The following is a 24,699-nucleotide window of genomic DNA, read 5'->3' on the forward strand; positions in this document are numbered from 1 at the left end:
CACAACTAGTGCAAATCCTTCCCAGGGCACACTGCAGCAGATGAATTTGCATACCGTCATGTCATAAAAGCAGTCGGGCACAGTTACAGTAGCTGCAACCCTCATCTCCATATGAAAAGCAACAGGCAGTGCACCGTCCTATGTCTCAATGGGTTCTTAAATTGGAAAATAAAATATAAAAGGCAGCTTGAGATTTAACCCCCTCGCTGCTGAGGGTTTTCTCATCCTCGCACCGAGACCATTTTCCGACGTTAGCGCTCGTCCGAACGTCGTCGTCACGGATTTCTTTTTATTTCTTTTTTCTTTCTTTCTTATCCCCCCTGCGGCACTCACACAAATTATACCTTGGTTTTTGTTTGTTTGTTTTTTCTTTCAAAAGACTTTGTAGTCTCAAAAAAGCCATTAGTCTTTTTACTGATTTGAACACGTCAAAAGTTGTTTCACCCAAATGGCCCAAAAAGCGTATTTCTCAAGCAAGTGAACCAAAAGCAAATGTGATTTTTTTCTTTTGTCCCCCGTCTTATAAGCACCATAGACAAATACTTTGTGTTTTGCCACCAATCCACCTGCCCAAAATCTGCACGCAAACCAAAAATGCTCTCTTTCTTCTAGTTTTCGCCGCCTCAATTTTAACGCTTACTATGTGTAGGAAGACTACGGCAGCCCAGCGAGGCCTACCATTTTACAAAGTAGACAAGCTACTGCATGAAATGAGGGAGCAAAGTTTTTTTTCTCTCTCCCCCTCATATCTGACACAATCTGGGGGCCTACTTTACAAAGCAAGTGAAACCGTGTGGGTCCTGCAGCGCCCTGTATTGGTTGTATATGCGAAGCACAGTACAAGGCCGGAAAAAGCAAGGAAGCATGCAGCCAGCGCACAGGAGAAGAGATGAGAAGAGAGCGCTGAGTGAAAGATAGAAGCGCACCTTAACGGGCACAGGGGTCCAGTGGAGGGAGAGTTGAAATGAAGAAAAGGATGGAAACAGCAAAGGAAGAGACAGCACCAGCAGCACACAAAAAGATCTGACTTTTACCAGAGATGATCAGGGGAAAGCGCGAACGCAGTCCCCCACTACCACAAATTATGCAGTCGAGTTTCCCGCATTTGGGGAAATCGCAGGGGTCAGCACACCCGGAGTGCAATGAATGAGCCTCGCCCTGGGAGAACCACCTTCGTGATCATGGTATCTCCCCTGCCAGGTAAGTATGAGTTGGACTAGGGCTCAGGAGGGCCCCTGCTTGGGCACACCCCCGTCAAGTGAAGGAGGTTGACCGGAGCCATGACAAGTGAACTCTCGGCAGGGGACGGGAAAAGAAAACTGCAGGGAGGCTGCATCTCTTCACGTTGACATGGGAAGGCGGAAGGGTGACTGTTCCTGAAGCACCCCCAAACTATGCGCACAACTAGTGCAAATCCTTCCCAGGGCACACTGCAGCAGATGAATTTGCATACCGTCATGTCATAAAAGCAGTCGGGCACAGTTACAGTAGCTGCAACCCTCATCTCCATATGAAAAGCAACAGGCAGTGCACCGTCCTATGTCTCAATGGGTTCTTAAATTGGAAAATAAAATATAAAAGGCAGCTTGAGATTTAACCCCCTCGCTGCTGAGGGTTTTCTCATCCTCGCACCGAGACCATTTTCCGACGTTAGCGCTCGTCCGAACGTCGTCGTCACGGATTTCTTTTTATTTATTTTTTCTTTCTTTCTTATCCCCCCTGCGGCACTCACACAAATTATACCTTGGTTTTTGTTTGATTTTTTTTTTCTTTCAAAAGACTTTGTAGTCTCAAAAAAGCCATTAGTCTTTTTACTGATTTGAACACGTCAAAAGTTGTTTCACCCAAATGGCCCAAAAAGCGTACTTCTCAAGCAAGTGAACCAAAAGCAAATGTGATTTTTTTTCTTTTGTCCCCCGTCTTATAAGCACCATAGACAAATACTTTGTGTTTTGCCACCAATCCACCTGCCCAAAATCTGCACGCAAACCAAAAATGCTCTCTTTCTTCTAGTTTTCGCCGCCTCAATTTAAACGCTTACTATGTGTAGGAAGACTACGGCAGCCCAGCGAGGCCTACCATTTTACAAAGTAGACAAGCTACTGCATGAAATGAGGGAGCAAAGTTTTTTTTCTCTCTCCCCCTCATATCTGACACAATCTGGGGGCCTACTTTACAAAGCAAGTGAAACCGTGTGGGTCCTGCAGCGCCCTGTATTGGTTGTTTATGCGAAGCACAGTACAAGGCCGGAAAAAGCAAGGAAGCATGCAGCCAGCGCACAGGAGAAGAGATGAGAAGAGAGCGCTGAGTGAAAGATAGAAGCGCACCTTAACGGGCACAGGGGTCCAGTGGAGGGAGGGTTGAAATGAAGAAAAGGATGGAAACAGCAAAGGAAGAGACAGCACCAGCAGCACACAAAAAGATCTGACTTTTACCAGAGATGATGAGGGGAAAGCGCGAACGCAGTCCCCCACTACCACAAATTATGCAGTCGAGTTTCCCGCATTTGGGGAAATCGCAGGGGTCAGCACACCCGGAGTGCAATGGATGAGCCTCGCCCTGGGAGAACCACCTTCGTGATCATGGTATCTCCCCTGCCAGGTAAGTATGAGTTGGACTAGGGCTCAGGAGGGCCCCTGCTTGGGCACACCCCCGTCAAGTGAAGGAGGTTGACCGGAGCCATGACAAGTGAACTCTCGGCAGGGGACGGGAAAAGAAAACTGCAGGGAGGCTGCATCTCTTCACGTTGACATGGGAAGGCGGAAGGGTGACTGTTCCTGAAGCACCCCCAAACTATGCGCACAACTAGTGCAAATCCTTCCCAGGGCACACTGCAGCAGATGAATTTGCATACCGTCATGTCATAAAAGCAGTCGGGCACAGTTACAGTAGCTGCAACCCTCATCTCCATATGAAAAGCAACAGGCAGTGCACCGTCCTATGTCTCAATGGGTTCTTAAATTGGAAAATAAAATATAAAAGGCAGCTTGAGATTTAACCCCCTCGCTGCTGAGGGTTTTCTCATCCTCGCACCGAGACCATTTTCCGACGTTAGCGCTCGTCCGAACGTTGTCGTCACGGATTTCTTTTTATTTATTTTTTCTTTCTTTCTTATCCTCCCTGCGGCACTCACACAAATTATACCTTGGTTTTTGTTTGTTTGTTTTTTCTTTCAAAAGACTTTGTAGTCTCAAAAAAGCCATTAGTCTTTTTACTGATTTGAACACGTCAAAAGTTGTTTCACCCAAATGGCCCAAAAAGCGTATTTCTCAAGCAAGTGAACCAAAAGCAAATGTGATATTTTTTTTCTTTTGTCCCCCGTCTTATAAGCACCATAGACAAATACTTTGTGTTTTGCCACCAATCCACCTGCCCAAAATCTGCACGCAAACCAAAAATGCTCTCTTTCTTCTAGTTTTCGCCGCCTCAATTTAAACGCTTACTATGTGTAGGAAGACTACGGCAGCCCAGCGAGGCCTACCATTTTACAAAGTAGACAAGCTACTGCATGAAATGAGGGAGCAAAGTTTTTTTTCTCTCTCCCCCTCATATCTGACACAATCTGGGGGCCTACTTTACAAAGCAAGTGAAACCGTGTGGGTCCTGCAGCGCCCTGTATTGGTTGTATATGCGAAGCACAGTACAAGGCCGGAAAAAGCAAGGAAGCATGCAGCCAGCGCACAGGAGAAGAGATGAGAAGAGAGCGCTGAGTGAAAGATAGAAGCGCACCTTAACGGGCACAGGGGTCCAGTGGAGGGAGGGTTGAAATGAAGAAAAGGATGGAAACAGCAAAGGAAGAGACAGCACCAGCAGCACACAAAAAGATCTGACTTTTACCAGAGATGATCAGGGGAAAGCGCGAACGCAGTCCCCCACTACCACAAATTATGCAGTCGAGTTTCCCGCATTTGGGGAAATCGCAGGGGTCAGCACACCCGGAGTGCAATGGATGAGCCTCGCTCTGGGAGAACCACCTTCGTGATCATGGTATCTCCCCTGCCAGGTAAGTATGAGTTGGACTAGGGCTCAGGAGGGCCCCTGCTTGGGCACACCCCCGTCAAGTGAAGGAGGTTGACCGGAGCCATGACAAGTGAACTCTCGGCAGGGGACGGGAAAAGAAAACTGCAGGGAGGCTGCATCTCTTCACGTTGACATGGGAAGGCGGAAGGGTGACTGTTCCTGAAGCACCCCCAAACTATGCGCACAACTAGTGCAAATCCTTCCCAGGGCACACTGCAGCAGATGAATTTGCATACCGTCATGTCATAAAAGCAGTCGGGCACAGTTACAGTAGCTGCAACCCTCATCTCCATATGAAAAGCAACAGGCAGTGCACCGTCCTATGTCTCAATGGGTTCTTAAATTGGAAAATAAAATATAAAAGGCAGCTTGAGATTTAACCCCCTCGCTGCTGAGGGTTTTCTCATCCTCGCACCGAGACCATTTTCCGACGTTAGCGCTCGTCCGAACGTCGTCGTCACGGATTTCTTTTTATTTATTTTTTCTTTCTTTCTTATCCCCCCTGCGGCACTCACACAAATTATACCTTGGTTTTTGTTTGTTTTTTTTTTCTTTCAAAAGACTTTGTAGTCTCAAAAAAGCCATTAGTCTTTTTACTGATTTGAACACGTCAAAAGTTGTTTCACCCAAATGGCCCAAAAAGCGTATTTCTCAAGCAAGTGAACCAAAAGCAAATGTGATTTTTTTTCTTTTGTCCCCCGTCTTATAAGCACCATAGACAAATACTTTGTGTTTTGCCACCAATCCACCTGCCCAAAATCTGCACGCAAACCAAAAATGCTCTCTTTCTTCTAGTTTTCGCCGCCTCAATTTAAACGCTTACTATGTGTAGGAAGACTACGGCAGCCCAGCGAGGCCTACCATTTTACAAAGTAGACAAGCTACTGCATGAAATGAGGGAGCAAAGTTTTTTTTCTCTCTCCCCCTCATATCTGACACAATCTGGGGGCCTACTTTACAAAGCAAGTGAAACCGTGTGGGTCCTGCAGCGCCCTGTATTGGTTGTTTATGCGAAGCACAGTACAAGGCCGGAAAAAGCAAGGAAGCATGCAGCCAGCGCACAGGAGAAGAGATGAGAAGAGAGCGCTGAGTGAAAGATAGAAGCGCACCTTAACGGGCACAGGGGTCCAGTGGAGGGAGGGTTGAAATGAAGAAAAGGATGGAAACAGCAAAGGAAGAGACAGCACCAGCAGCACACAAAAAGATCTGACTTTTACCAGAGATGATCAGGGGAAAGCGCGAACGCAGTCCCCCACTACCACAAATTATGCAGTCGAGTTTCCCGCATTTGGGGAAATCGCAGGGGTCAGCACACCCGGAGTGCAATGGATGAGCCTCGCCCTGGGAGAACCACCTTCGTGATCATGGTATCTCCCCTGCCAGGTAAGTATGAGTTGGACTAGGGCTCAGGAGGGCCCCTGCTTGGGCACACCCCCGTCAAGTGAAGGAGGTTGACCGGAGCCATGACAAGTGAACTCTCGGCAGGGGACGGGAAAAGAAAACTGCAGGGAGGCTGCATCTCTTCACGTTGACATGGGAAGGCGGAAGGGTGACTGTTCCTGAAGCACCCCCAAACTATGCGCACAACTAGTGCAAATCCTTCCCAGGGCACACTGCAGCAGATGAATTTGCATACCGTCATGTCATAAAAGCAGTCGGGCACAGTTACAGTAGCTGCAACCCTCATCTCCATATGAAAAGCAACAGGCAGTGCACCGTCCTATGTCTCAATGGGTTCTTAAATTGGAAAATAAAATATAAAAGGCAGCTTGAGATTTAACCCCCTCGCTGCTGAGGGTTTTCTCATCCTCGCACCGAGACCATTTTCCGACGTTAGCGCTCGTCTGAACGTCGTCGTCACGGATTTCTTTTTATTTATTTTTTCTTTCTTTCTTATCCCCCCTGCGGCACTCACACAAATTATACCTTGGTTTTTGTTTGTTTGTTTTTTCTTTCAAAAGACTTTGTAGTCTCAAAAAAGCCATTAGTCTTTTTACTGATTTGAACACGTCAAAAGTTGTTTCACCCAAATGGCCCAAAAAGCGTATTTCTCAAGCAAGTGAACCAAAAGCAAATGTGATTTTTTTTCTTTTGTCCCCCGTCTTATAAGCACCATAGACAAATACTTTGTGTTTTGCCACCAATCCACCTGCCCAAAATCTGCACGCAAACCAAAAATGCTCTCTTTCTTCTAGTTTTCGCCGCCTCAATTTAAACGCTTACTATGTGTAGGAAGACTACGGCAGCCCAGCGAGGCCTACCATTTTACAAAGTAGACAAGCTACTGCATGAAATGAGGGAGCAAAGTTTTTTTTCTCTCTCCCCCTCATATCTGACACAATCTGGGGGCCTACTTTACAAAGCAAGTGAAACCGTGTGGGTCCTGCAGCGCCCTGTATTGGTTGTTTATGCGAAGCACAGTACAAGGCCGGAAAAAGCAAGGAAGCATGCAGCCAGCGCACAGGAGAAGAGATGAGAAGAGAGCGCTGAGTGAAAGATAGAAGCGCACCTTAACGGGCACAGGGGTCCAGTGGAGGGAGGGTTGAAATGAAGAAAAGGATGGAAACAGCAAAGGGAGAGACAGCACCAGCAGCACACAAAAAGATCTGACTTTTACCAGAGATGATCAGGGGAAAGCGCGAACGCAGTCCCCCACTACCACAAATTATGCAGTCGAGTTTCCCGCATTTGGGGAAATCGCAGGGGTCAGCACACCCAGAGTGCAATGGATGAGCCTCGTCCTGGGAGAACCACCTTCGTGATCATGGTATCTCCCCTGCCAGGTAAGTATGAGTTGGATTAGGGCTCAGGAGGGCCCCTGCTTGGGCACACCCCCGTCAAGTGAAGGAGGTTGACCGGAGCCATGACAAGTGAACTCTCGGCAGGGGACGGGAAAAGAAAACTGCAGGGAGGCTGCATCTCTTCACGTTGACATGGGAAGGCGGAAGGGTGACTGTTCCTGAAGCACCCCCAAACTATGCGCACAACTAGTGCAAATCCTTCCCAGGGCACACTGCAGCAGATGAATTTGCATACCGTCATGTCATAAAAGCAGTCGGGCACAGTTACAGTAGCTGCAACCCTCATCTCCATATGAAAAGCAACAGGCAGTGCACCGTCCTATGTCTCAATGGGTTCTTAAATTGGAAAATAAAATATAAAAGGCAGCTTGAGATTTAACCCCCTCGCTGCTGAGGGTTTTCTCATCCTCGCACCGAGACCATTTTCCGACGTTAGCGCTCGTCCGAACGTCGTCGTCACGGATTTCTTTTTATTTCTTTTTTCTTTCTTTCTTATCCCCCCTGCGGCACTCACACAAATTATACCTTGGTTTTTGTTTGTTTGTTTTTTCTTTCAAAAGACTTTGTAGTCTCAAAAAAGCCATTAGTCTTTTTACTGATTTGAACACGTCAAAAGTTGTTTCACCCAAATGGCCCAAAAAGCGTATTTCTCAAGCAAGTGAACCAAAAGCAAATGTGATTTTTTTTCTTTTGTCCCCCGTCTTATAAGCACCATAGACAAATACTTTGTGTTTTGCCACCAATCCACCTGCCCAAAATCTGCACGCAAACCAAAAATGCTCTCTTTCTTCTAGTTTTCGCCGCCTCAATTTAAACGCTTACTATGTGTAGGAAGACTACGGCAGCCCAGCGAGGCCTACCATTTTACAAAGTAGACAAGCTACTGCATGAAATGAGGGAGCAAAGTTTTTTTCTCTCTCCCCCTCATATCTGACACAATCTGGGGGCCTACTTTACAAAGCAAGTGAAACCGTGTGGGTCCTGCAGCGCCCTGTATTGGTTGTATATGCGAAGCACAGTACAAGGCCGGAAAAAGCAAGGAAGCATGCAGCCAGCGCACAGGAGAAGAGATGAGAAGAGAGCGCTGAGTGAAAGATAGAAGCGCACCTTAACGGGCACAGGGGTCCAGTGGAGGGAGGGTTGAAATGAAGAAAAGGATGGAAACAGCAAAGGAAGAGACAGCACCAGCAGCACACAAAAAGATCTGACTTTTACCAGAGATGATGAGGGGAAAGCGCGAACGCAGTCCCCCACTACCACAAATTATGCAGTCGAGTTTCCCGCATTTGGGGAAATCGCAGGGGTCAGCACACCCGGAGTGCAATGGATGAGCCTCGCCCTGGGAGAACCACCTTCGTGATCATGGTATCTCCCCTGCCAGGTAAGTATGAGTTGGACTAGGGCTCAGGAGGGCCCCTGCTTGGGCACACCCCCGTCAAGTGAAGGAGGTTGACCGGAGCCATGACAAGTGAACTCTCGGCAGGGGACGGGAAAAGAAAACTGCAGGGAGGCTGCATCTCTTCACGTTGACATGGGAAGGCGGAAGGGTGACTGTTCCTGAAGCACCCCCAAACTATGCGCACAACTAGTGCAAATCCTTCCCAGGGCACACTGCAGCAGATGAATTTGCATACCGTCATGTCATAAAAGCAGTCGGGCACAGTTACAGTAGCTGCAACCCTCATCTCCATATGAAAAGCAACAGGCAGTGCACCGTCCTATGTCTCAATGGGTTCTTAAATTGGAAAATAAAATATAAAAGGCAGCTTGAGATTTAACCCCCTCGCTGCTGAGGGTTTTCTCATCCTCGCACCGAGACCATTTTCCGACGTTAGCGCTCGTCCGAACGTTGTCGTCACGGATTTCTTTTTATTTATTTTTTCTTTCTTTCTTATCCTCCCTGCGGCACTCACACAAATTATACCTTGGTTTTTGTTTGTTTGTTTTTTCTTTCAAAAGACTTTGTAGTCTCAAAAAAGCCATTAGTCTTTTTACTGATTTGAACACGTCAAAAGTTGTTTCACCCAAATGGCCCAAAAAGCGTATTTCTCAAGCAAGTGAACCAAAAGCAAATGTGATATTTTTTTTCTTTTGTCCCCCGTCTTATAAGCACCATAGACAAATACTTTGTGTTTTGCCACCAATCCACCTGCCCAAAATCTGCACGCAAACCAAAAATGCTCTCTTTCTTCTAGTTTTCGCCGCCTCAATTTAAACGCTTACTATGTGTAGGAAGACTACGGCAGCCCAGCGAGGCCTACCATTTTACAAAGTAGACAAGCTACTGCATGAAATGAGGGAGCAAAGTTTTTTTTCTCTCTCCCCCTCATATCTGACACAATCTGGGGGCCTACTTTACAAAGCAAGTGAAACCGTGTGGGTCCTGCAGCGCCCTGTATTGGTTGTATATGCGAAGCACAGTACAAGGCCGGAAAAAGCAAGGAAGCATGCAGCCAGCGCACAGGAGAAGAGATGAGAAGAGAGCGCTGAGTGAAAGATAGAAGCGCACCTTAACGGGCACAGGGGTCCAGTGGAGGGAGGGTTGAAATGAAGAAAAGGATGGAAACAGCAAAGGAAGAGACAGCACCAGCAGCACACAAAAAGATCTGACTTTTACCAGAGATGATGAGGGGAAAGCGCGAACGCAGTCCCCCACTACCACAAATTATGCAGTCGAGTTTCCCGCATTTGGGGAAATCGCAGGGGTCAGCACACCCGGAGTGCAATGGATGAGCCTCGCCCTGGGAGAACCACCTTCGTGATCATGGTATCTCCCCTGCCAGGTAAGTATGAGTTGGACTAGGGCTCAGGAGGGCCCCTGCTTGGGCACACCCCCGTCAAGTGAAGGAGGTTGACCGGAGCCATGACAAGTGAACTCTCGGCAGGGGACGGGAAAAGAAAACTGCAGGGAGGCTGCATCTCTTCACGTTGACATGGGAAGGCGGAAGGGTGACTGTTCCTGAAGCACCCCCAAACTATGCGCACAACTAGTGCAAATCCTTCCCAGGGCACACTGCAGCAGATGAATTTGCATACCGTCATGTCATAAAAGCAGTCGGGCACAGTTACAGTAGCTGCAACCCTCATCTCCATATGAAAAGCAACAGGCAGTGCACCGTCCTATGTCTCAATGGGTTCTTAAATTGGAAAATAAAATATAAAAGGCAGCTTGAGATTTAACCCCCTCGCTGCTGAGGGTTTTCTCATCCTCGCACCGAGACCATTTTCCGACGTTAGCGCTCGTCCGAACGTTGTCGTCACGGATTTCTTTTTATTTATTTTTTCTTTCTTTCTTATCCTCCCTGCGGCACTCACACAAATTATACCTTGGTTTTTGTTTGTTTGTTTTTTCTTTCAAAAGACTTTGTAGTCTCAAAAAAGCCATTAGTCTTTTTACTGATTTGAACACGTCAAAAGTTGTTTCACCCAAATGGCCCAAAAAGCGTATTTCTCAAGCAAGTGAACCAAAAGCAAATGTGATATTTTTTTTCTTTTGTCCCCCGTCTTATAAGCACCATAGACAAATACTTTGTGTTTTGCCACCAATCCACCTGCCCAAAATCTGCACGCAAACCAAAAATGCTCTCTTTCTTCTAGTTTTCGCCGCCTCAATTTAAACGCTTACTATGTGTAGGAAGACTACGGCAGCCCAGCGAGGCCTACCATTTTACAAAGTAGACAAGCTACTGCATGAAATGAGGGAGCAAAGTTTTTTTTCTCTCTCCCCCTCATATCTGACACAATCTGGGGGCCTACTTTACAAAGCAAGTGAAACCGTGTGGGTCCTGCAGCGCCCTGTATTGGTTGTATATGCGAAGCACAGTACAAGGCCGGAAAAAGCAAGGAAGCATGCAGCCAGCGCACAGGAGAAGAGATGAGAAGAGAGCGCTGAGTGAAAGATAGAAGCGCACCTTAACGGGCACAGGGGTCCAGTGGAGGGAGGGTTGAAATGAAGAAAAGGATGGAAACAGCAAAGGAAGAGACAGCACCAGCAGCACACAAAAAGATCTGACTTTTACCAGAGATGATCAGGGGAAAGCGCGAACGCAGTCCCCCACTACCACAAATTATGCAGTCGAGTTTCCCGCATTTGGGGAAATCGCAGGGGTCAGCACACCCGGAGTGCAATGGATGAGCCTCGCCCTGGGAGAACCACCTTCGTGATCATGGTATCTCCCCTGCCAGGTAAGTATGAGTTGGACTAGGGCTCAGGAGGGCCCCTGCTTGGGCACACCCCCGTCAAGTGAAGGAGGTTGACCGGAGCCATGACAAGTGAACTCTCGGCAGGGGACGGGAAAAGAAAACTGCAGGGAGGCTGCATCTCTTCACGTTGACATGGGAAGGCGGAAGGGTGACTGTTCCTGAAGCACCCCCAAACTATGCGCACAACTAGTGCAAATCCTTCCCAGGGCACACTGCAGCAGATGAATTTGCATACCGTCATGTCATAAAAGCAGTCGGGCACAGTTACAGTAGCTGCAACCCTCATCTCCATATGAAAAGCAACAGGCAGTGCACCGTCCTATGTCTCAATGGGTTCTTAAATTGGAAAATAAAATATAAAAGGCAGCTTGAGATTTAACCCCCTCGCTGCTGAGGGTTTTCTCATCCTCGCACCGAGACCATTTTCCGACGTTAGCGCTCGTCCGAACGTCGTCGTCACGGATTTCTTTTTATTTATTTTTTCTTTCTTTCTTATCCCCCCTGCGGCACTCACACAAATTATACCTTGGTTTTTGTTTGTTTTTTTTTTCTTTCAAAAGACTTTGTAGTCTCAAAAAAGCCATTAGTCTTTTTACTGATTTGAACACGTCAAAAGTTGTTTCACCCAAATGGCCCAAAAAGCGTATTTCTCAAGCAAGTGAACCAAAAGCAAATGTGATTTTTTTTCTTTTGTCCCCCGTCTTATAAGCACCATAGACAAATACTTTGTGTTTTGCCACCAATCCACCTGCCCAAAATCTGCACGCAAACCAAAAATGCTCTCTTTCTTCTAGTTTTCGCCGCCTCAATTTAAACGCTTACTATGTGTAGGAAGACTACGGCAGCCCAGCGAGGCCTACCATTTTACAAAGTAGACAAGCTACTGCATGAAATGAGGGAGCAAAGTTTTTTTTCTCTCTCCCCCTCATATCTGACACAATCTGGGGGCCTACTTTACAAAGCAAGTGAAACCGTGTGGGTCCTGCAGCGCCCTGTATTGGTTGTTTATGCGAAGCACAGTACAAGGCCGGAAAAAGCAAGGAAGCATGCAGCCAGCGCACAGGAGAAGAGATGAGAAGAGAGCGCTGAGTGAAAGATAGAAGCGCACCTTAACGGGCACAGGGGTCCAGTGGAGGGAGGGTTGAAATGAAGAAAAGGATGGAAACAGCAAAGGAAGAGACAGCACCAGCAGCACACAAAAAGATCTGACTTTTACCAGAGATGATGAGGGGAAAGCGCGAACGCAGTCCCCCACTACCACAAATTATGCAGTCGAGTTTCCCGCATTTGGGGAAATCGCAGGGGTCAGCACACCCGGAGTGCAATGGATGAGCCTCGCCCTGGGAGAACCACCTTCGTGATCATGGTATCTCCCCTGCCAGGTAAGTATGAGTTGGACTAGGGCTCAGGAGGGCCCCTGCTTGGGCACACCCCCGTCAAGTGAAGGAGGTTGACCGGAGCCATGACAAGTGAACTCTCGGCAGGGGACGGGAAAAGAAAACTGCAGGGAGGCTGCATCTCTTCACGTTGACATGGGAAGGCGGAAGGGTGACTGTTCCTGAAGCACCCCCAAACTATGCGCACAACTAGTGCAAATCCTTCCCAGGGCACACTGCAGCAGATGAATTTGCATACCGTCATGTCATAAAAGCAGTCGGGCACAGTTACAGTAGCTGCAACCCTCATCTCCATATGAAAAGCAACAGGCAGTGCACCGTCCTATGTCTCAATGGGTTCTTAAATTGGAAAATAAAATATAAAAGGCAGCTTGAGATTTAACCCCCTCGCTGCTGAGGGTTTTCTCATCCTCGCACCGAGACCATTTTCCGACGTTAGCGCTCGTCCGAACGTCGTCGTCACGGATTTCTTTTTATTTCTTTTTTCTTTCTTTCTTATCCCCCCTGCGGCACTCACACAAATTATACCTTGGTTTTTGTTTGTTTGTTTTTTCTTTCAAAAGACTTTGTAGTCTCAAAAAAGCCATTAGTCTTTTTACTGATTTGAACACGTCAAAAGTTGTTTCACCCAAATGGCCCAAAAAGCGTATTTCTCAAGCAAGTGAACCAAAAGCAAATGTGATTTTTTTTCTTTTGTCCCCCGTCTTATAAGCACCATAGACAAATACTTTGTGTTTTGCCACCAATCCACCTGCCCAAAATCTGCACGCAAACCAAAAATGCTCTCTTTCTTCTAGTTTTCGCCGCCTCAATTTAAACGCTTACTATGTGTAGGAAGACTACGGCAGCCCAGCGAGGCCTACCATTTTACAAAGTAGACAAGCTACTGCATGAAATGAGGGAGCAAAGTTTTTTTTCTCTCTCCCCCTCATATCTGACACAATCTGGGGGCCTACTTTACAAAGCAAGTGAAACCGTGTGGGTCCTGCAGCGCCCTGTATTGGTTGTTTATGCGAAGCACAGTACAAGGCCGGAAAAAGCAAGGAAGCATGCAGCCAGCGCACAGGAGAAGAGATGAGAAGAGAGCGCTGAGTGAAAGATAGAAGCGCACCTTAACGGGCACAGGGGTCCAGTGGAGAGAGGGTTGAAATGAAGAAAAGGATGGAAACAGCAAAGGAAGAGACAGCACCAGCAGCACACAAAAAGATCTGACTTTTACCAGAGATGATCAGGGGAAAGCGCGAACGCAGTCCCCCACTACCACAAATTATGCAGTCGAGTTTCCCGCATTTGGGGAAATCGCAGGGGTCAGCACACCCAGAGTGCAATGGATGAGCCTCGCCCTGGGAGAACCACCTTCGTGATCATGGTATCTCCCCTGCCAGGTAAGTATGAGTTGGATTAGGGCTCAGGAGGGCCCCTGCTTGGGCACACCCCCGTCAAGTGAAGGAGGTTGACCGGAGCCATGACAAGTGAACTCTCGGCAGGGGACGGGAAAAGAAAACTGCAGGGAGGCTGCATCTCTTCACGTTGACATGGGAAGGCGGAAGGGTGACTGTTCCTGAAGCACCCCCAAACTATGCGCACAACTAGTGCAAATCCTTCCCAGGGCACACTGCAGCAGATGAATTTGCATACCGTCATGTCATAAAAGCAGTCGGGCACAGTTACAGTAGCTGCAACCCTCATCTCCATATGAAAAGCAACAGGCAGTGCACCGTCCTATGTCTCAATGGGTTCTTAAATTGGAAAATAAAATATAAAAGGCAGCTTGAGATTTAACCCCCTCGCTGCTGAGGGTTTTCTCATCCTCGCACCGAGACCATTTTCCGACGTTAGCGCTCATCCGAACGTCGTCGTCACGGATTTCTTTTTATTTCTTTTTTCTTTCTTTCTTATCCCCCCTGCGGCACTCACACAAATTATACCTTGGTTTTTGTTTGTTTGTTTTTTCTTTCAAAAGACTTTGTAGTCTCAAAAAAGCCATTAGTCTTTTTACTGATTTGAACACGTCAAAAGTTGTTTCACCCAAATGGCCCAAAAAGCGTATTTCTCAAGCAAGTGAACCAAAAGCAAATGTGATTTTTTTTCTTTTGTCCCCCGTCTTATAAGCACCATAGACAAATACTTTGTGTTTTGCCACCAATCCACCTGCCCAAAATCTGCACGCAAACCAAAAATGCTCTCTTTCTTCTAGTTTTCGCCGCCTCAATTTAAACGCTTACTATGTGTAGGAAGACTACGGCAGCCCAGCGAGGCCTACCATTTTACAAAGTAGACAAGCTACTGCATGAAATGAGGGAGCAAAGTTTTTTTCTCTCTCCCCCTCATATCTGACACAATCTGGGGGCCTACTTTACAAAGCAAGTGAAACCGTGTGGGTCCTGCAGCGCCCTGTATTGGTTGTATATGCGAAGCACAGTACAAGGCCGGAAAAAGCAAGGAAGCATGCAGCCAGCGCACAGGAGAAGAGATGAGAAGAGAGCGCTGAGTGAAAGATAGAAGCGCACCTTAACGGGCACAGGGGTCCAGTGGAGGGAGGGTTGAAATGAAGAAAAGGATGGAAACAGCAAAGGAAGAGACAGCACCAGCAGCACACAAAAAGATCTGACTTTTACCAGAGATGATGAGGGGAAAGCGCGAACGCAGTCCCCCACTACCACAAATTATGCAGTCGAGTTTCCCGCATTTGGGGAAATCGCAGGGGTCAGCACACCCGGAGTGCAATGGATGAGCCTCGCCCTGGGAGAACCACCTTCGTGATCATGGTATCTCCCCTGCCAGGTAAGTATGAGTTGGACTAGGGCTCAGGAGGGCCCCTGCTTGGGCACACCCCCGTCAAGTGAAGGAGGTTGACCGGAGCCATGACAAGTGAACTCTCGGCAGGGGACGGGAAAAGAAAACTGCAGGGAGGCTGCATCTCTTCACGTTGACATGGGAAGGCGGAAGGGTGACTGTTCCTGAAGCACCCCCAAACTATGCGCACAACTAGTGCAAATCCTTCCCAGGGCACACTGCAGCAGATGAATTTGCATACCGTCATGTCATAAAAGCAGTCGGGCACAGTTACAGTAGCTGCAACCCTCATCTCCATATGAAAAGCAACAGGCAGTGCACCGTCCTATGTCTCAATGGGTTCTTAAATTGGAAAATAAAATATAAAAGGCAGCTTGAGATTTAACCCCCTCGCTGCTGAGGGTTTTCTCATCCTCGCACCGAGACCATTTTCCGACGTTAGCGCTCGTCCGAACGTTGTCGTCACGGATTTCTTTTTATTTATTTTTTCTTTCTTTCTTATCCTCCCTGCGGCACTCACACAAATTATACCTTGGTTTTTGTTTGTTTGTTTTTTCTTTCAAAAGACTTTGTAGTCTCAAAAAAGCCATTAGTCTTTTTACTGATTTGAACACGTCAAAAGTTGTTTCACCCAAATGGCCCAAAAAGCGTATTTCTCAAGCAAGTGAACCAAAAGCAAATGTGATATTTTTTTTCTTTTGTCCCCCGTCTTATAAGCACCATAGACAAATACTTTGTGTTTTGCCACCAATCCACCTGCCCAAAATCTGCACGCAAACCAAAAATGCTCTCTTTCTTCTAGTTTTCGCCGCCTCAATTTAAACGCTTACTATGTGTAGGAAGACTACGGCAGCCCAGCGAGGCCTACCATTTTACAAAGTAGACAAGCTACTGCATGAAATGAGGGAGCAAAGTTTTTTTTCTCTCTCCCCCTCATATCTGACACAATCTGGGGGCCTACTTTACAAAGCAAGTGAAACCGTGTGGGTCCTGCAGCGCCCTGTATTGGTTGTATATGCGAAGCACAGTACAAGGCCGGAAAAAGCAAGGAAGCATGCAGCCAGCGCACAGGAGAAGAGATGAGAAGAGAGCGCTGAGTGAAAGATAGAAGCGCACCTTAACGGGCACAGGGGTCCAGTGGAGGGAGGGTTGAAATGAAGAAAAGGATGGAAACAGCAAAGGAAGAGACAGCACCAGCAGCACACAAAAAGATCTGACTTTTACCAGAGATGATGAGGGGAAAGCGCGAACGCAGTCCCCCACTACCACAAATTATGCAGTCGAGTTTCCCGCATTTGGGGAAATCGCAGGGGTCAGCACACCCGGAGTGCAATGGATGAGCCTCGCCCTGGGAGAACCACCTTCGTGATCATGGTATCTCCCCTGCCAGGTAAGTATGAGTTGGACTAGGGCTCAGGAGGGCCCCTGCTTGGGCACACCCCCGTCAAGTGAAGGAGGTTGACCGGAGCCATGACAAGTGAACTCTCGGCAGGGGACGGGAAAAGAAAACTGCAGGGAGGCTGCATCTCTTCACGTTGACATGGGAAGGCGGAAGGGTGACTGTTCCTGAAGCACCCCCAAACTATGCGCACAACTAGTGCAAATCCTTCCCAGGGCACACTGCAGCAGATGAATTTGCATACCGTCATGTCATAAAAGCAGTCGGGCACAGTTACAGTAGCTGCAACCCTCATCTCCATATGAAAAGCAACAGGCAGTGCACCGTCCTATGTCTCAATGGGTTCTTAAATTGGAAAATAAAATATAAAAGGCAGCTTGAGATTTAACCCCCTCGCTGCTGAGGGTTTTCTCATCCTCGCACCGAGACCATTTTCCGACGTTAGCGCTCGTCCGAACGTTGTCGTCACGGATTTCTTTTTATTTATTTTTTCTTTCTTTCTTATCCTCCCTGCGGCACTCACACAAATTATACCTTGGTTTTTGTTTGTTTGTTTTTTCTTTCAAAAGACTTTGTAGTCTCAAAAAAGCCATTAGTCTTTTTACTGATTTGAACACGTCAAAAGTTGTTTCACCCAAATGGCCCAAAAAGCGTATTTCTCAAGCAAGTGAACCAAAAGCAAATGTGATATTTTTTTTCTTTTGTCCCCCGTCTTATAAGCACCATAGACAAATACTTTGTGTTTTGCCACCAATCCACCTGCCCAAAATCTGCACGCAAACCAAAAATGCTCTCTTTCTTCTAGTTTTCGCCGCCTCAATTTAAACGCTTACTATGTGTAGGAAGACTACGGCAGCCCAGCGAGGCCTACCATTTTACAAAGTAGACAAGCTACTGCATGAAATGAGGGAGCAAAGTTTTTTTTCTCTCTCCCCCTCATATCTGACACAATCTGGGGGCCTACTTTACAAAGCAAGTGAAACCGTGTGGGTCCTGCAGCGCCCTGTATTGGTTGTATATGCGAAGCACAGTACAAGGCCGGAAAAAGCAAGGAAGCATGCAGCCAGCGCACAGGAGAAGAGATGAGAAGAGAGCGCTGAGTGAAAGATAGAAGCGCACCTTAACGGGCACAGGGGTCCAGTGGAGGGAGGGTTGAAATGAAGAAAAGGATGGAAACAGCAAAGGAAGAGACAGCACCAGCAGCACACAAAAAGATCTGACTTTTACCAGAGATGATCAGGGGAAAGCGCGAACGCAGTCCCCCACTACCACAAATTATGCAGTCGAGTTTCCCGCATTTGGGGAAATCGCAGGGGTCAGCACACCCGGAGTGCAATGGATGAGCCTCGCCCTGGGAGAACCACCTTCGTGATCATGGTATCTCCCCTGCCAGGTAAGTATGAGTTGGACTAGGGCTCAGGAGGGCCCCTGCTTGGGCACACCCCCGTCAAGTGAAGGAGGTTGACCGGAGCCATGACAAGTGAACTCTCGGCAGGGGACGGGAAAAGAAAACTGCAGGGAGGCTGCATCTCTTCACGTTGACATGGGAAGGCGGAAGGGTGACTGTTCCTGAAGCACCCCCAAACTATGCGCACAACTAGTGCAAATCCTTCCCAGGGCACACTGCAGCAGATGAATTTGCATACCGTCATGTCATAAAAGCAGTCGGGCACAGTTACAGTAGCTGCAACCCTCATCTCCATATGAAAAGCAACAGGCAGTGCACCGTCCTATGTCTCAATGGGTTCTTAAATTGGAAAATAAAATATAAAAGGCAGCTTGAGATTTAACCCCCTCGCTGCTGAGGGTTTTCTCATCCTCGCACCGAGACCATTTTCCGACGTTAGCGCTCGTCCGAACGTCGTCGTCACGGATTTCTTTTTATTTATTTTTTCTTTCTTTCTTATCCCCCCTGCGGCACTCACACAAATTATACCTTGGTTTTTGTTTGTTTTTTTTTTCTTTCAAAAGACTTTGTAGTCTCAAAAAAGCCATTAGTCTTTTTACTGATTTGAACACGTCAAAAGTTGTTTCACCCAAATGGCCCAAAAAGCGTATTTCTCAAGCAAGTGAACCAAAAGCAAATGTGATTTTTTTTCTTTTGTCCCCCGTCTTATAAGCACCATAGACAAATACTTTGTGTTTTGCCACCAATCCACCTGCCCAAAATCTGCACGCAAACCAAAAATGCTCTCTTTCTTCTAGTTTTCGCCGCCTCAATTTAAACGCTTACTATGTGTAGGAAGACTACGGCAGCCCAGCGAGGCCTACCATTTTACAAAGTAGACAAGCTACTGCATGAAATGAGGGAGCAAAGTTTTTTTTCTCTCTCCCCCTCATATCTGACACAATCTGGGGGCCTACTTTACAAAGCAAGTGAAACCGTGTGGGTCCTGCAGCGCCCTGTATTGGTTGTTTATGCGAAGCACAGTACAAGGCCGGAAAAAGCAAGGAAGCATGCAGCCAGCGCACAGGAGAAGAGATGAGAAGAGAGCGCTGAGTGAAAGATAGAAGCGCACCTTAACGGGCACAGGGGTCCAGTGGAGGGAGGGTTGAAATGAAGAAAAGGATGGAAACAGCAAAGGAAGAGACAGCACCAGCAGCACACAAAAAGATCTGACTTTTACCAGAGATGATGAGGGGAAAGCGCGAACGCAGTCCCCCACTACCACAAATTATGCAGTCGAGTTTCCCGCATTTGGGGAAATCGCAGGGGTCAGCACACCCGGAGTGCAATGGATGAGCCTCGCCCTGGGAGAACCACCTTCGTGATCATGGTATCTCCCCTGCCAGGTAAGTATGAGTTGGACTAGGGCTCAGGAGGGCCCCTGCTTGGGCACACCCCCGTCAAGTGAAGGAGGTTGACCGGAGCCATGACAAGTGAACTCTCGGCAGGGGACGGGAAAAGAAAACTGCAGGGAGGCTGCATCTCTTCACGTTGACATGGGAAGGCGGAAGGGTGACTGTTCCTGAAGCACCCCCAAACTATGCGCACAACTAGTGCAAATCCTTCCCAGGGCACACTGCAGCAGATGAATTTGCATACCGTCATGTCATAAAAGCAGTCGGGCACAGTTACAGTAGCTGCAACCCTCATCTCCATATGAAAAGCAACAGGCAGTGCACCGTCCTATGTCTCAATGGGTTCTTAAATTGGAAAATAAAATATAAAAGGCAGCTTGAGATTTAACCCCCTCGCTGCTGAGGGTTTTCTCATCCTCGCACCGAGACCATTTTCCGACGTTAGCGCTCGTCCGAACGTCGTCGTCACGGATTTCTTTTTATTTCTTTTTTCTTTCTTTCTTATCCCCCCTGCGGCACTCACACAAATTATACCTTGGTTTTTGTTTGTTTGTTTTTTCTTTCAAAAGACTTTGTAGTCTCAAAAAAGCCATTAGTCTTTTTACTGATTTGAACACGTCAAAAGTTGTTTCACCCAAATGGCCCAAAAAGCGTATTTCTCAAGCAAGTGAACCAAAAGCAAATGTGATTTTTTTTCTTTTGTCCCCCGTCTTATAAGCACCATAGACAAATACTTTGTGTTTTGCCACCAATCCACCTGCCCAAAATCTGCACGCAAACCAAAAATGCTCTCTTTCTTCTAGTTTTCGCCGCCTCAATTTAAACGCTTACTATGTGTAGGAAGACTACGGCAGCCCAGCGAGGCCTACCATTTTACAAAGTAGACAAGCTACTGCATGAAATGAGGGAGCAAAGTTTTTTTTCTCTCTCCCCCTCATATCTGACACAATCTGGGGGCCTACTTTACAAAGCAAGTGAAACCGTGTGGGTCCTGCAGCGCCCTGTATTGGTTGTTTATGCGAAGCACAGTACAAGGCCGGAAAAAGCAAGGAAGCATGCAGCCAGCGCACAGGAGAAGAGATGAGAAGAGAGCGCTGAGTGAAAGATAGAAGCGCACCTTAACGGGCACAGGGGTCCAGTGGAGAGAGGGTTGAAATGAAGAAAAGGATGGAAACAGCAAAGGAAGAGACAGCACCAGCAGCACACAAAAAGATCTGACTTTTACCAGAGATGATCAGGGGAAAGCGCGAACGCAGTCCCCCACTACCACAAATTATGCAGTCGAGTTTCCCGCATTTGGGGAAATCGCAGGGGTCAGCACACCCAGAGTGCAATGGATGAGCCTCGCCCTGGGAGAACCACCTTCGTGATCATGGTATCTCCCCTGCCAGGTAAGTATGAGTTGGATTAGGGCTCAGGAGGGCCCCTGCTTGGGCACACCCCCGTCAAGTGAAGGAGGTTGACCGGAGCCATGACAAGTGAACTCTCGGCAGGGGACGGGAAAAGAAAACTGCAGGGAGGCTGCATCTCTTCACGTTGACATGGGAAGGCGGAAGGGTGACTGTTCCTGAAGCACCCCCAAACTATGCGCACAACTAGTGCAAATCCTTCCCAGGGCACACTGCAGCAGATGAATTTGCATACCGTCATGTCATAAAAGCAGTCGGGCACAGTTACAGTAGCTGCAACCCTCATCTCCATATGAAAAGCAACAGGCAGTGCACCGTCCTATGTCTCAATGGGTTCTTAAATTGGAAAATAAAATATAAAAGGCAGCTTGAGATTTAACCCCCTCGCTGCTGAGGGTTTTCTCATCCTCGCACCGAGACCATTTTCCGACGTTAGCGCTCGTCCGAACGTCGTCGTCACGGATTTCTTTTTATTTATTTTTTCTTTCTTTCTTATCCCCCCTGCGGCACTCACACAAATTATACCTTGGTTTTTGTTTGTTTGTTTTTTCTTTCAAAAGACTTTGTAGTCTCAAAAAAGCCATTAGTCTTTTTACTGATTTGAACACGTCAAAAGTTGTTTCACCCAAATGGCCCAAAAAGCGTATTTCTCAAGCAAGTGAACCAAAAGCAAATGTGATTTTTTTTCTTTTGTCCCCCGTCTTATAAGCACCATAGACAAATACTTTGTGTTTTGCCACCAATCCACCTGCCCAAAATCTGCACGCAAACCAAAAATGCTCTCTTTCTTCTAGTTTTCGCCGCCTCAATTTAAACGCTTACTATGTGTAGGAAGACTACGGCAGCCCAGCGAGGCCTACCATTTTACAAAGTAGACAAGCTACTGCATGAAATGAGGGAGCAAAGTTTTTTTTCTCTCTCCCCCTCATATCTGACACAATCTGGGGGCCTACTTTACAAAGCAAGTGAAACCGTGTGGGTCCTGCAGCGCCCTGTATTGGTTGTATATGCGAAGCACAGTACAAGGCCGGAAAAAGCAAGGAAGCATGCAGCCAGCGCACAGGAGAAGAGATGAGAAGAGAGCGCTGAGTGAAAGATAGAAGCGCACCTTAACGGGCACAGGGGTCCAGTGGAGGGAGGGTTGAAATGAAGAAAAGGATGGAAACAGCAAAGGAAGAGACAGCACCAGCAGCACACAAAAAGATCTGACTTTTACCAGAGATGATCAGGGGAAAGCGCGAACGCAGTCCCCCACTACCACAAATTATGCAGTCGAGTTTCCCGCATTTGGGGAAATCGCAGGGGTCAGCACACCCGGAGTGCAATGGATGAGCCTCGCCCTGGGAGAACCACCTTCGTGATCATGGTATCTCCCCTGCCAGGTAAGTATGAGTTGGACTAGGGCTCAGGAGGGCCCCTGCTTGGGCACACCCCCGTCAAGTGAAGGAGGTTGACCGGAGCCATGACAAGTGAACTCTCGGCAGGGGACGGGAAAAGAAAACTGCAGGGAGGCTGCATCTCTTCACGTTGACATGGGAAGGCGGAAGGGTGACTGTTCCTGAAGCACCCCCAAACTATGCGCACAACTAGTGCAAATCCTTCCCAGGGCACACTGCAGCAGATGAATTTGCATACCGTCATGTCATAAAAGCAGTCGGGCACAGTTACAGTAGCTGCAACCCTCATCTCCATATGAAAAGCAACAGGCAGTGCACCGTCCTATGTCTCAATGGGTTCTTAAATTGGAAAATAAAATATAAAAGGCAGCTTGAGATTTAACCCCCTCGCTGCTGAGGGTTTTCTCATCCTCGCACCGAGACCATTTTCCGACGTTAGCGCTCGTCCGAACGTCGTCGTCACGGATTTCTTTTTATTTATTTTTTCTTTCTTTCTTATCCCCCCTGCGGCACTCACACAAATTATACCTTGGTTTTTGTTTGTTTTTTTTTTCTTTCAAAAGACTTTGTAGTCTCAAAAAAGCCATTAGTCTTTTTACTGATTTGAACACGTCAAAAGTTGTTTCACCCAAATGGCCCAAAAAGCGTATTTCTCAAGCAAGTGAACCAAAAGCAAATGTGATTTTTTTTCTTTTGTCCCCCGTCTTATAAGCACCATAGACAAATACTTTGTGTTTTGCCACCAATCCACCTGCCCAAAATCTGCACGCAAACCAAAAATGCTCTCTTTCTTCTAGTTTTCGCCGCCTCAATTTAAACGCTTACTATGTGTAGGAAGACTACGGCAGCCCAGCGAGGCCTACCATTTTACAAAGTAGACAAGCTACTGCATGAAATGAGGGAGCAAAGTTTTTTTTCTCTCTCCCCCTCATATCTGACACAATCTGGGGGCCTACTTTACAAAGCAAGTGAAACCGTGTGGGTCCTGCAGCGCCCTGTATTGGTTGTTTATGCGAAGCACAGTACAAGGCCGGAAAAAGCAAGGAAGCATGCAGCCAGCGCACAGGAGAAGAGATGAGAAGAGAGCGCTGAGTGAAAGATAGAAGCGCACCTTAACGGGCACAGGGGTCCAGTGGAGGGAGGGTTGAAATGAAGAAAAGGATGGAAACAGCAAAGGAAGAGACAGCACCAGCAGCACACAAAAAGATCTGACTTTTACCAGAGATGATGAGGGGAAAGCGCGAACGCAGTCCCCCACTACCACAAATTATGCAGTCGAGTTTCCCGCATTTGGGGAAATCGCAGGGGTCAGCACACCCGGAGTGCAATGGATGAGCCTCGCCCTGGGAGAACCACCTTCGTGATCATGGTATCTCCCCTGCCAGGTAAGTATGAGTTGGACTAGGGCTCAGGAGGGCCCCTGCTTGGGCACACCCCCGTCAAGTGAAGGAGGTTGACCGGAGCCATGACAAGTGAACTCTCGGCAGGGGACGGGAAAAGAAAACTGCAGGGAGGCTGCATCTCTTCACGTTGACATGGGAAGGCGGAAGGGTGACTGTTCCTGAAGCACCCCCAAACTATGCGCACAACTAGTGCAAATCCTTCCCAGGGCACACTGCAGCAGATGAATTTGCATACCGTCATGTCATAAAAGCAGTCGGGCACAGTTACAGTAGCTGCAACCCTCATCTCCATATGAAAAGCAACAGGCAGTGCACCGTCCTATGTCTCAATGGGTTCTTAAATTGGAAAATAAAATATAAAAGGCAGCTTGAGATTTAACCCCCTCGCTGCTGAGGGTTTTCTCATCCTCGCACCGAGACCATTTTCCGACGTTAGCGCTCGTCCGAACGTCGTCGTCACGGATTTCTTTTTATTTCTTTTTTCTTTCTTTCTTATCCCCCCTGCGGCACTCACACAAATTATACCTTGGTTTTTGTTTGTTTGTTTTTTCTTTCAAAAGACTTTGTAGTCTCAAAAAAGCCATTAGTCTTTTTACTGATTTGAACACGTCAAAAGTTGTTTCACCCAAATGGCCCAAAAAGCGTATTTCTCAAGCAAGTGAACCAAAAGCAAATGTGATTTTTTTTCTTTTGTCCCCCGTCTTATAAGCACCATAGACAAATACTTTGTGTTTTGCCACCAATCCACCTGCCCAAAATCTGCACGCAAACCAAAAATGCTCTCTTTCTTCTAGTTTTCGCCGCCTCAATTTAAACGCTTACTATGTGTAGGAAGACTACGGCAGCCCAGCGAGGCCTACCATTTTACAAAGTAGACAAGCTACTGCATGAAATGAGGGAGCAAAGTTTTTTTTCTCTCTCCCCCTCATATCTGACACAATCTGGGGGCCTACTTTACAAAGCAAGTGAAACCGTGTGGGTCCTGCAGCGCCCTGTATTGGTTGTTTATGCGAAGCACAGTACAAGGCCGGAAAAAGCAAGGAAGCATGCAGCCAGCGCACAGGAGAAGAGA

At 47.5% G+C, this 24,699-nt stretch overlaps 17 non-coding genes across 17 annotated transcripts; all 17 read right to left on the reverse strand.

The window, feature by feature from the left end:
- Positions 1-1,044: 1,044 nt before the first annotated feature.
- On the reverse strand, positions 1,045-1,208 carry LOC135002134 (U1 spliceosomal RNA). Its single transcript, XR_010203417.1, has one exon. It is a non-coding gene; the product is annotated as a U1 spliceosomal RNA (small nuclear RNA).
- Positions 1,209-2,445: 1,237 nt separating this feature from the next.
- LOC135002152 (U1 spliceosomal RNA) lies at positions 2,446-2,609 on the reverse strand. The gene has a single exon (XR_010203435.1). It is a non-coding gene; the product is annotated as a U1 spliceosomal RNA (small nuclear RNA).
- A 1,238-nt stretch (positions 2,610-3,847) lies between these two features.
- On the reverse strand, positions 3,848-4,011 carry LOC135002091 (U1 spliceosomal RNA). Its single transcript, XR_010203377.1, has one exon. It is a non-coding gene; the product is annotated as a U1 spliceosomal RNA (small nuclear RNA).
- Positions 4,012-5,247: 1,236 nt separating this feature from the next.
- Positions 5,248-5,411, reverse strand: LOC135002117 (U1 spliceosomal RNA). The gene has a single exon (XR_010203401.1). It is a non-coding gene; the product is annotated as a U1 spliceosomal RNA (small nuclear RNA).
- Positions 5,412-6,647: 1,236 nt separating this feature from the next.
- Positions 6,648-6,811, reverse strand: LOC135002153 (U1 spliceosomal RNA). The gene has a single exon (XR_010203436.1). It is a non-coding gene; the product is annotated as a U1 spliceosomal RNA (small nuclear RNA).
- A 1,235-nt stretch (positions 6,812-8,046) lies between these two features.
- On the reverse strand, positions 8,047-8,210 carry LOC135002090 (U1 spliceosomal RNA). Its single transcript, XR_010203376.1, has one exon. It is a non-coding gene; the product is annotated as a U1 spliceosomal RNA (small nuclear RNA).
- A 1,238-nt stretch (positions 8,211-9,448) lies between these two features.
- Positions 9,449-9,612, reverse strand: LOC135002101 (U1 spliceosomal RNA). Its single transcript, XR_010203387.1, has one exon. It is a non-coding gene; the product is annotated as a U1 spliceosomal RNA (small nuclear RNA).
- Positions 9,613-10,850: 1,238 nt separating this feature from the next.
- On the reverse strand, positions 10,851-11,014 carry LOC135002119 (U1 spliceosomal RNA). The gene has a single exon (XR_010203403.1). It is a non-coding gene; the product is annotated as a U1 spliceosomal RNA (small nuclear RNA).
- Positions 11,015-12,250: 1,236 nt separating this feature from the next.
- On the reverse strand, positions 12,251-12,414 carry LOC135002110 (U1 spliceosomal RNA). The gene has a single exon (XR_010203394.1). It is a non-coding gene; the product is annotated as a U1 spliceosomal RNA (small nuclear RNA).
- A 1,236-nt stretch (positions 12,415-13,650) lies between these two features.
- On the reverse strand, positions 13,651-13,814 carry LOC135002126 (U1 spliceosomal RNA). The gene has a single exon (XR_010203409.1). It is a non-coding gene; the product is annotated as a U1 spliceosomal RNA (small nuclear RNA).
- A 1,235-nt stretch (positions 13,815-15,049) lies between these two features.
- LOC135002111 (U1 spliceosomal RNA) lies at positions 15,050-15,213 on the reverse strand. Its single transcript, XR_010203395.1, has one exon. It is a non-coding gene; the product is annotated as a U1 spliceosomal RNA (small nuclear RNA).
- A 1,238-nt stretch (positions 15,214-16,451) lies between these two features.
- On the reverse strand, positions 16,452-16,615 carry LOC135002112 (U1 spliceosomal RNA). Its single transcript, XR_010203396.1, has one exon. It is a non-coding gene; the product is annotated as a U1 spliceosomal RNA (small nuclear RNA).
- A 1,238-nt stretch (positions 16,616-17,853) lies between these two features.
- Positions 17,854-18,017, reverse strand: LOC135002120 (U1 spliceosomal RNA). Its single transcript, XR_010203404.1, has one exon. It is a non-coding gene; the product is annotated as a U1 spliceosomal RNA (small nuclear RNA).
- Positions 18,018-19,253: 1,236 nt separating this feature from the next.
- Positions 19,254-19,417, reverse strand: LOC135002113 (U1 spliceosomal RNA). Its single transcript, XR_010203397.1, has one exon. It is a non-coding gene; the product is annotated as a U1 spliceosomal RNA (small nuclear RNA).
- Positions 19,418-20,653: 1,236 nt separating this feature from the next.
- On the reverse strand, positions 20,654-20,817 carry LOC135002127 (U1 spliceosomal RNA). Its single transcript, XR_010203410.1, has one exon. It is a non-coding gene; the product is annotated as a U1 spliceosomal RNA (small nuclear RNA).
- Positions 20,818-22,053: 1,236 nt separating this feature from the next.
- LOC135002121 (U1 spliceosomal RNA) lies at positions 22,054-22,217 on the reverse strand. The gene has a single exon (XR_010203405.1). It is a non-coding gene; the product is annotated as a U1 spliceosomal RNA (small nuclear RNA).
- A 1,236-nt stretch (positions 22,218-23,453) lies between these two features.
- LOC135002114 (U1 spliceosomal RNA) lies at positions 23,454-23,617 on the reverse strand. Its single transcript, XR_010203398.1, has one exon. It is a non-coding gene; the product is annotated as a U1 spliceosomal RNA (small nuclear RNA).
- Positions 23,618-24,699: the final 1,082 nt, after the last annotated feature.

The sequence above is a fragment of the Pseudophryne corroboree genome, unplaced genomic scaffold, assembly GCF_028390025.1.
Source record: "Pseudophryne corroboree isolate aPseCor3 unplaced genomic scaffold, aPseCor3.hap2 scaffold_1714, whole genome shotgun sequence".
Taxonomy (NCBI): Eukaryota; Metazoa; Chordata; class Amphibia; order Anura; family Myobatrachidae; genus Pseudophryne; species Pseudophryne corroboree.